Source organism: Ornithorhynchus anatinus, chromosome 1, assembly GCF_004115215.2.
Source record: "Ornithorhynchus anatinus isolate Pmale09 chromosome 1, mOrnAna1.pri.v4, whole genome shotgun sequence".
In the NCBI taxonomy this organism is placed as follows: Eukaryota; Metazoa; Chordata; class Mammalia; order Monotremata; family Ornithorhynchidae; genus Ornithorhynchus; species Ornithorhynchus anatinus.
Genome location: NC_041728.1, coordinates 78821986 through 78831482, shown reverse-complemented (window position 1 = coordinate 78831482; position 9497 = coordinate 78821986). Strand labels below are relative to the sequence as shown.

General features: G+C 39.6%; 1 non-coding gene across 1 annotated transcript; it reads right to left on the bottom strand.

Annotated features, from left to right (window-relative positions):
* Positions 1 to 9153: 9153 nt before the first annotated feature.
* Positions 9154 to 9290, bottom strand: LOC114815639. The gene has a single exon (XR_003763436.1). It is a non-coding gene; the product is annotated as a small nucleolar RNA SNORA7 (small nucleolar RNA).
* Between the last annotated feature and the right edge of the window lie 207 nt (positions 9291 to 9497).

Here is a 9497-nt window from a genome sequence, read left to right as displayed (position 1 = left end):
GTCAGCCTTCTCTCTGATCTCCCCTCCTCCTATCTCTTGCCTCTCCAGTCTATTCTTGACTCCGCTGCCTGGCTCAACTTCCTGCAGAAACTCTCTGGGCATGTCACTCCCCTTCTTAAAAATCTCCCGTGGTTGCCTATCAACCTCCGCACGAAACAAAAACTTCTCACTCTAAGTTTCAAGGCTCTCCATCACCTTGTCCCCTCCTACCTCTCCTCCCTTCTCTCTTTCTACTGCCCACCCCACATGCTTCGCTTCTCTGCCGCTCACCTCCTCACCCTCCCCCGTTCTGGCCTATCCCTTCGTCGATACCTGGCCCACTACTGCTGTCCTGGAATGCCCTCCCTCCTCACCTCTGCCAAACTAACTCTCTTCCACTCTTCAAAGCCCTACTGAGAGCTCACCTCCTCCAAGAGGCCTTCCCAGATTGAGCTTCCCCTTTTCCCTATGCTCCCTTGCTCCCCCGCTTCACCTCCCCTCAGCTAAGCCCCCTTTCCCCGCTTTCCCTCTGCTCCTTCCCCTCTCCCTTCTCCTCCCCTCAGCACTGTGCTCATTTGTATGTATTTTTATTACCCTATTTATTTTGTTAATGAAGTGTACATCCCCTTGATTCTATTTATCGTGATTAAGTTGTCTTGTTTTTGTCTGTTTCCCCCGATTAGACTGTAAACCCATCAGTGGGCAGGGATTGTCTCTATTTGTTGCCAAATTATACATTCCAAGCACTTGGTACAGTGCTTTGCACATAGTAAGCACTCAATAAATACTATTGAATGAATGAATGAAATAAATTATCTTATGCTTTATTATTTCAACTATCTCTAATTTAAGTGCTATGGGGATGGGGTGATTATAAAGTATTTAAGGGGTACCCAGCTAAGTGCATAGTTGATGTGAAGGGAGAATGGACAGGGGTAATGAGGGTTAGGTAGTGATTAGTACTCCAAATGGATATTTCTGGAGTTTGGTTTAAGGCCCAAGATGAAGTAGTGATGTTAGATCTGCTGATCCAAAGCAAGGTAAACCTGGCTGAAGTGATAACTGACTGGACCTACTGGAAACCAATTCAAGTCTAGCAATAACAATGAGAAAGAATAGTATCTATTCACGGGTAGGAATACTTTCTTTCTATGAGTAATTTATATGGTAATGGGCCTGAAATCTCCCAGACTGGATTAGCACAGATGTAATGAAAGAACTGCACTGGGTGCTAATTTGTAGAGGCAGGAGACTGTTACTCAATGCACAATTTTTTATTTTTATGCTGAGTTGGTCCTGGAGTGTGGGTTTTTTTGGGTTATTTTTAAGAGTACTTTTTAAGCATTTGCTATGTAGCAGTCAAGGTACATACTGTAGGAACATTCATTCATTCATTCAATCGTATTTATTGAGGGCTTACTGTGTGCACAGCATTGTACTAAGTACTTGGAAAGTACAATTCATCAACAGATAGAGACAATCCCTGCCCAACAAGGGATCACAGTCTAAATGGGGGAGAGAGAGACAACAAAACAAGTAGTCAGACATCAATACCATCAAGATAAATAGAATCATAGATATAATGTAATAATAACGTTGGTATTTGTTAAGGGCTTACTATGTGCAGAGCACTGTTCTAAGCGCTGGGGTAGATACAGGGTAATCAGGTTGTCCCACGTGAGGCTCACAGTCTTAATCCCCATTTTACAGATGAGGTAACTGAGGCACAGAGAAGTTAAGTGACTTGCCCACAGTCACACAGCTGACAAGTGGCAGATCAGGGATTCGAATCCATAACCTCTGACTCCCAAGCCCGTGCTCTTTCCACTGAGTCACACTGCTTCACAGAATGATATATACACATCATTAATAAAATAGAGTAATAAATAATTCATACAAATATGCACAAGTGCTATGGGGAGGGGAAGGGGGTAGAGCAGAGGGAGGGAGTAGGGAGAATGGGGAGGGGAGGAGGGAAAGGGAGGGATCAGTCTGGGAAGACCTCCTGGAGGAGGTGCGCTCTCAGTAGGAACATGTACCCTCACCTTGCTACTCTCCTACTACAACCCAGCCCACACACTTTTCTTCTCTAGTGCTAATCTTCTCACTATGCATTGATCCTGTCTATCTCATCCCTGAGCATTCACCCACAATCTGCCTCTGGCTTGGAACACTCTCACTCCTCAAATCCCAAAGACAGTTACTCTTCCCCCACCCCCACCTTATTGAAGGCCCATCTCTTCATAGAGGCTTTCCCTGTCTAAGCCCCCCTCTCCTCTTTTCCCACTCCCTTCTGCATTGCCTTGACTTGCTCCCTTCCTTCATCCCTCCTTCCAGCCCCATAGCACTTATGTACATATCCGTAATATATTTATTTAAATTAATGTCTGTCTCCCCCTGTCTAGACTGTAAGCTAGCGTTGGGGAGGAAATGTGTCAGTTGTTGTACTGTACCCTCTCAAGTGCTGAAGTACAGGGCTCTGCACACAGTAAGCGCTCAATAAATATGATTAAATGAATGAAAAGTCATTCAAGTTAGAGTCCATGTCTCATATAAGGATCAGTTTTAATCACTATTTTATAGATGAAGTAACTGAGGCACAGAGAAGTGAAGTGACTTGCCCAAGGTCACACAGCAGACAAGTAGCAGAGTTGGAATTAGAACCCAGATCCTTTTGACTTCCAGCCCATTCTCTAATCCACTAGACCACACTACTATTCAGGTATTACTTGCTTAAATCCAAGGCACCACATGACTTTGAGAGAAAAATAACACAAAAATGCCATTTCTCTTCTCTCCCAAACTCCCAGATTATTCTTTAAGCAGTCAGTGACATGTATTGAGTCCCTAGTGAATGCTAAACCCTGTATTAAGTGCTTAGGGGAGTATTTCTGTAGGAAGTTGTATGGTCTCTTCCCATACAGCAGTTGGACAATCTAATGGGGAAGATAGACAAAATATTTAGAGATACTGTAAAGGCAGAGGAGGAACCAGTTTGGAAAGAAGCAGTACAAATTATTTGCTATGAAACTGTGGGGAAAAAAAGGAACTACAGTAAATCAATCAGTAATGTTTAGGAAACACCCCCAGTTTATAGGACACTGCACTAATGCTACAAAGAGTAAGAAAGGTAGACAATACAATCTCTACTTTCCAGGAAAGTATTTAGGTAGATCAGAAACTAAAATGCACCTCAAAATAGTCAAAATAATAGAATGTATATATTTGGGTACATAAAAGATGTTGAGCTAAGAGGGCCCTGAGTAGAATAATAGAATTGTAAGAGGGCCCTAAAAGTGTCAGTGGGGGAGGATTAAAAATGGAGACAACTGATCAGAGATTAAAGATTAAACAGAACAATATATAAATTAAAACATGCAAATGCTGAAGCTAGTATTAAAACTGAGTGTCAAGGGCTGGTGGTGGGCTTAAAGCTACTGGGGTCTTGTAAATTAATCAGGCTTTAGGAGTTTGTCAGTGTAATGGTCATCCTCTCCAAGATCAGTAATGCTCCAAACACATACAAATTGTTTTTGTTTTTTCCTGCCCATTGTTATTCAGGGAGCCAAACATTCCATTACTGCTTTGCTATCTTTTTGTCTAGGATATAAAAGATTAAGATATCATTAGAATTTAATTTGTTTCAATAAGCAATTTATTTCATCACCTGACTCTCCCATAAAGAAACAGCAGAGCAAAACTATTTTCATAATTATCAACTTATTTCATGGAAGAAGAGAATCTTGTAGTAATGATTTAACTGATCAGAAAGTTTTAACAGGTTAAAATATTGATTACATAAACATCCAACTCCTGATCAGGTTTGCAATGAAGTGTTAGTTTGAAACAGGAATTCATTTACTGGCATGTATAAAAGAGATTTAAAAAATTGATCTGGAACATTAATTCATTAGTCACTGAATTTTTTCCAATACACAAGTGATAAAAAAATTGCTTGAATTGTTGAAGGTATTTTCCACCATTCATTTTTATCATCATTTTAGTTAAATTTATATTTTAAAACAGAGTATGAAGTATAGTTTATTTGATTTATCCATTTATTGGATCATCCTCCATTTTCTGATTCTTAGAATGGGTCCCATTACTTCAGAGTGCAGTGCCAGCCAAGGTCAAGATATATAAGTAGAAGGATATGTATGTTTACTAAATTTATCATCGAAGAACTACCAGATTGCGATTATAGAATGAGAAGAATGGATTTAGTTTTGTCATTTTTCATTTTCATTATTATGCCCATCCTGAAAATGTTTGTATTCTTTGCTGTTTTTTTGTCTGATAGTTTTTATCAAGGCAGAAGTCCATATCATGCTGCATTTTGTTTTTAGTTAGGGAAATGACGAAATGATATTTTAATGCCACAATTATAGTGGGTGGCCAAAGATTTTAGTGGAATGAGAAATGCTTAGCTCTTTTGGCTGTAGTTTTTGTTTATTGTAAAACATATGCAAAATCAATCTACATTTAGTTTAAATATTAAAAAAAATCAATTTCACACCTAAAATATGCCAATACTAAATCAAATTTCCCAGACATAATCCTTTTTTTTCCCTTTCAGTTCACTAATGGTCTTAGGAAACAGACAACTGTGCCTTACTAAGTAAGCTCATTTTATATGAATAGTGATGAAGTGGCAAAGTCACATTTATATATAACATAGATTTAACTATCCTTCAGTCCTATACCCTTATCCCTCTCCCTGAACATAACTTTAATTTATCTTTTAAGTAGTTATATTAATAAAATGAACAGGAAAGAAGCTCCCCTTCAATGAACACATTCTGTTTTCTATTCCATTCCTATACACTTTGCATGCTATAAGCATGCTATTTGATGAACAAGTTTGAACTATCCTACTGGAGAGTCAAGCATTTACTTAATGATGCTAGAAGAATGGCAGTAGCTGATGATCTCTACTTCAGCCTTTAGACCTGATTTCAGGAAAATAGGTTCCTCCTCCTAAGCTTCTTTCTAACTTTATTAACAATATGATTATCTTACCTGCCACAGACGTTCACCTGCTAATAAGGGCAGACACCTAAAGATGTGAAATTGCCATCTAAACAGCTGCACTCCTATTTCATTCTCCAGTTCCAAATGTTGGGTCAAGCTAATATGTCTAACCCATATAACTGTGGGGATAAAGCTATTTTTCCCCCCCACCACACTAGCAGAGTCAATTCTGGGAGATAAATGACCACACCTGGTACTAATGATTTGGTTCTCCTGTTGGGATCTGTAAAGGTGCATATTTCATAGGAACCAATATTCATAAGGGAAAAGTTGGAGAGTGTTGGGTGGCAAATGACTACCACATGATGTTTCAGATATTTATATAATGAAGTAGTAGTGATTTTGCACCAATTGAGTACAATGCGATATACAATTCAATATAATTACATGCATAAGTGCTACAAATGGCTACATATTTGGCATAGTGATAAAATTTACTGGGGAAGCCATGGAGGAACTAGTCTTTTAAGAGGGCTTTGAATGCAGAGACATGACAGTCCTCTCCACACAATAAGCACTCAGTAAATACGATTGAATGAATATGTGGGAGGAAAGAGTGAGTGGGGGAATAGAGGGAGGAAATCATATCTCTATCATATAGAGAAAGAGTGTAGATCAGTGGAAAGAGACCAGGCTTGGGAGTCAGAGGCCATGGGTTCTAATTCTGACTCCGCCATTTGTCTGCTGTGTGATTTGGGGCAAGTCATTAGAGAAGCAGTGTGGCTCAGTGAAAAGAGCACGGGCTTTGGAGTCAGAGGTCATGGGTTCGAATCCCACCTCTGCCACTTGTCAGCTGTGTGACTGTGGGCAAGTCACTTCACTTCTCTGTGCCTCAGTTACCTCAGCTGTAAAATGGGGATTAACACTGTGAGCCCCACGTGGGACAACCTGATTCCCCTCTGTGTACCCCAGCGCTTAGAACAGTGCTCTGCACATAGTAAGCGCTTAACAAATACCAACATTATTATTACTACTTCACTTCTCTGTGCCTCACTTACCTCATCCATAAAATGGGTATTAATATTGTGAGCCCCATGTGGGACAACCTGCTTACCTTCTATCTATGCCAGAGCTTAGAACAGTGTTTGACACATAGCAAGCCCTTAATAAATACCATTATTATTATTATTATTGTTATTATTATCATTATCACTAGATCATGTTGGTTCAATCACAGTATCACTAAATCTGCCCATTCCTCTCCATTCAAACTGCCACCACACTAATCCAAGCACTTATTGTATCCTGTCTTGATTACTGTAGCAGGCTTCTTGCTAACCTCCTGCCTCCCTGCCTTCATGTTAACCTCCCTGATGCCAGAGAGAGACAGTGTGGCTCAGTGGAAAGAGCCCTGGCTTGGGAGTCAGAGGTCATGGGTTTGAATCCACACTTTGCCACTTGTCAGCTGTATGACTGTGGGCAAGTCACTTAACTTCTCTGGGCCTCAGTTCCCTCATCTGTAAAATGGGGATTAAGACTGTGAGCCTCACGTGGGACAACCTGATTACCCTGTATCTACCCCAGCGCTTAGAGCAGTCCTCTGCACATAGTAAGCACTGAACAAATACCAACATTATTTGTATTGGTATTATTATATTATGATAATATAATATCATTATTATTATTGATTATTCTGCTACCCACATCATTTTTCTACAAAAATGTTCAGTCCTTTTTCCCCACTCTTCAAGAACCTGCAGTAGTTGACCACCAAAAAAAAAAAAATACTAGGTATCAAACAGAAAAATACTAGGTATCAAACAGATATTCAGTCACTTTAATAATCACCTTAATAGTCTCCTTGTCTCCAACTACCTCAACTCTCTGCTCTCATACTACAACCCAGTCCAAAAACTTCACTCCTCAAATACCGACCTACTCACTGTACCTCAGTCTCATCTATCTCACCACTGACCTCAAGCCCACATCCTGCCCTTGGCCTGAAATGCTTCCCTCTTCATAAACAACAAACAATTGCTCTCCCCACCTTCAAAACCTTATTGAAGGCAATGTCCTCCCGAAGATCTTTCCTGATTAAGCCTTCATTTCCTCTCTTCCCACTCTCTTCTGCGTTACTATGATTTTGCTCCCTTTTTTCACCCCTCCCTCAGCCCCACAGTACTTATGAACAAATCTATAATTTATTAATTAACATTATGGTCTGTCTCTCACTGTAGACTGTGAGCTCACTGTGGTGAGGGAATGTGTCCACCAACTCTTTTGCACTGTACTCTTCCAAACAGTACAGTTCTGTGTGTATGGTAATTACTCAAATACGATTGACTGACAGATATGAGTCAAGAAAATAACCTGTGCTTTCCCACATGAAATATGAAGGGAAAAAGTTAATTTGTGTTCACAGTTAATTCCTCTAGTACCAGTAGGTCTACCTAGGATTCTTAGGAAAATCTTCACAATTTATGAAAGTTTCTGGTATTTTCTATTTGGATTGTTGAAGAGTTAGCATTTTTAGCCTTTTTTTTATTTTACATGAGATTAATTCTTTAGTTTGGGCTGTGTAGAAAGTGGTGCCACATAAATTATAATGATTTTAGGATTTGCGCAAGCCAAATGTGAATAAAGAACATGTGGAGATTACCACTTAAATAGCCAGAAGCTTCCTAGACATCTTGGAATATCACACATATATTCTAGGAGGTTTTATCTGGTAGAAAAAATCTACATACTGTACAATACTTTTGTTCCACTCTTCTATTCTAAAAATATGCCTGAACATTCTTACCTTTGTGGCAGTCATCTGAGTTTTCTGATTGAGTAGTCAGAGCACACCAAAACCTTTTCAAGAGATGGCTTTTATAAATGAAATTAATTATTCAACCCTATTTAATAAAGCTCAAAGGAGCAGAAAAAATAAAGCCCCATGATAACAAACGGTCAGTAGGATTCCTAAAAAAAGTCATTTGAAAATATTGAAAATATTGAAGTGATATACGTTGTGAATAGTGTTTTCATGAATGGGTAAAGTTTGGATGTGTGAAAATTTTTTTAGTGATTTTGGTTTATTTAAAATGAGTGACCATGGTTGAGACACAGCAGCAGAGACAAGCATCATGCAGCTTCAATCTACATTACAAATATACTATTTTGAAAAAGACTATTCTACAATAATTCTGTCAGTTCACAATTTCCAAACTATTTTTTTTATTTTTTAAGTAGGATGTGCATTGAGAACAGGATCACTCATGAACATCACAAAAAACAAATATAGTTTACACGAAGCATTTTCCCAATGTCTGCATACAGTAGGAAGTAAAAATGAGAAACTAGCAACTATTTTAAAATAGCTGTTGCTGCTCGTGTCCTATTTTCATTAGGAATGCTTGTACAACCTTGACCTAAATAAGCGTAATGTATACACCTTATACTTAAGTAGACTGGAATGATTCTGCACTTCTGACCCCTTGCTGCAGCTCAAATAGCATTTTGCTCTTATTTTGAAAATAAAAAGCAGCTTGGCCTAGGGCATAGCGCACAGGCCTGAGAGCAAGAAGAGCATGGGTTCTAATCTCATCTCTACCACTTATCTGCTTTGGGAACTTGGGCAAGTCTGCCTCAGTTATGTCATCTGTAAAATAAGGATTAATATGGTGAGCCCCATGTGGGACGTGGACTATGTCTACCCTGGTTAGCTTGTACCTACCCCAGCGCCCTACTACAGTAACTGGCACACAGTAAGTGCTTACCAAATACCATAAAAAAAAAAGGTATCTCCTCTATATCTGCCCAATGTGTTAAAGTAGCACAATTCCCACCCTTTAGGAGGTTCTATCACTTTCACATTTTACATGCTTTTGATCACCAGGGTACATAAACTGATTGTCAGGCTTCTGAGTAGGAAGGTATGATTAGCAACAATTGTAATTTTATAAACCCAGGAGGAGAGACTAGTAGGAGAGTCTTGTCTTATGTTGTTGAGTTGTGTCCGAAACATCGAGATTTCATGGACATATCTCTCCCAGAACACCCCACTTCCATCTGCAATTATTCTGATAGTGTATCCATAGAGTTTTCTTGGTAAAAAATACCAAAGTGGTTTACCGTTGCCTTCTTCTGTGCAGTAAGCTTGAGTCTCTGCCCTCAACTCTCTCCCATGCTGCTGCTGCCCAGCACAGGGGAGTTTTAACTTGTAGCAGATTGCCTTCCACTCGCTAGCTACTGCCCAAGCTGGGAATGAATGAATATGCCTCTGCTTGACTCTCCCTCCTGTAGCCGAGACTCGCAGAGTACTGGGAACTCTCCAGGTGCGATCTTGAGAGGGGGATAGGAGAGTCTAGCAAGGAGCAACATGAAAATGGAAGCTGAGATAACACAAAAAGGAATGCAGGGAAGTTGATGTGATTTCTTTGCAGAATGAACAGTGGGGGAAAAGTAAGCCTGTGCGAATCACCACCACAGAGCCCAATCAATCAACTATACTTCTTGAGAACTTACTGTACTATACTCTTGGAAGAGTACAATATAACAGA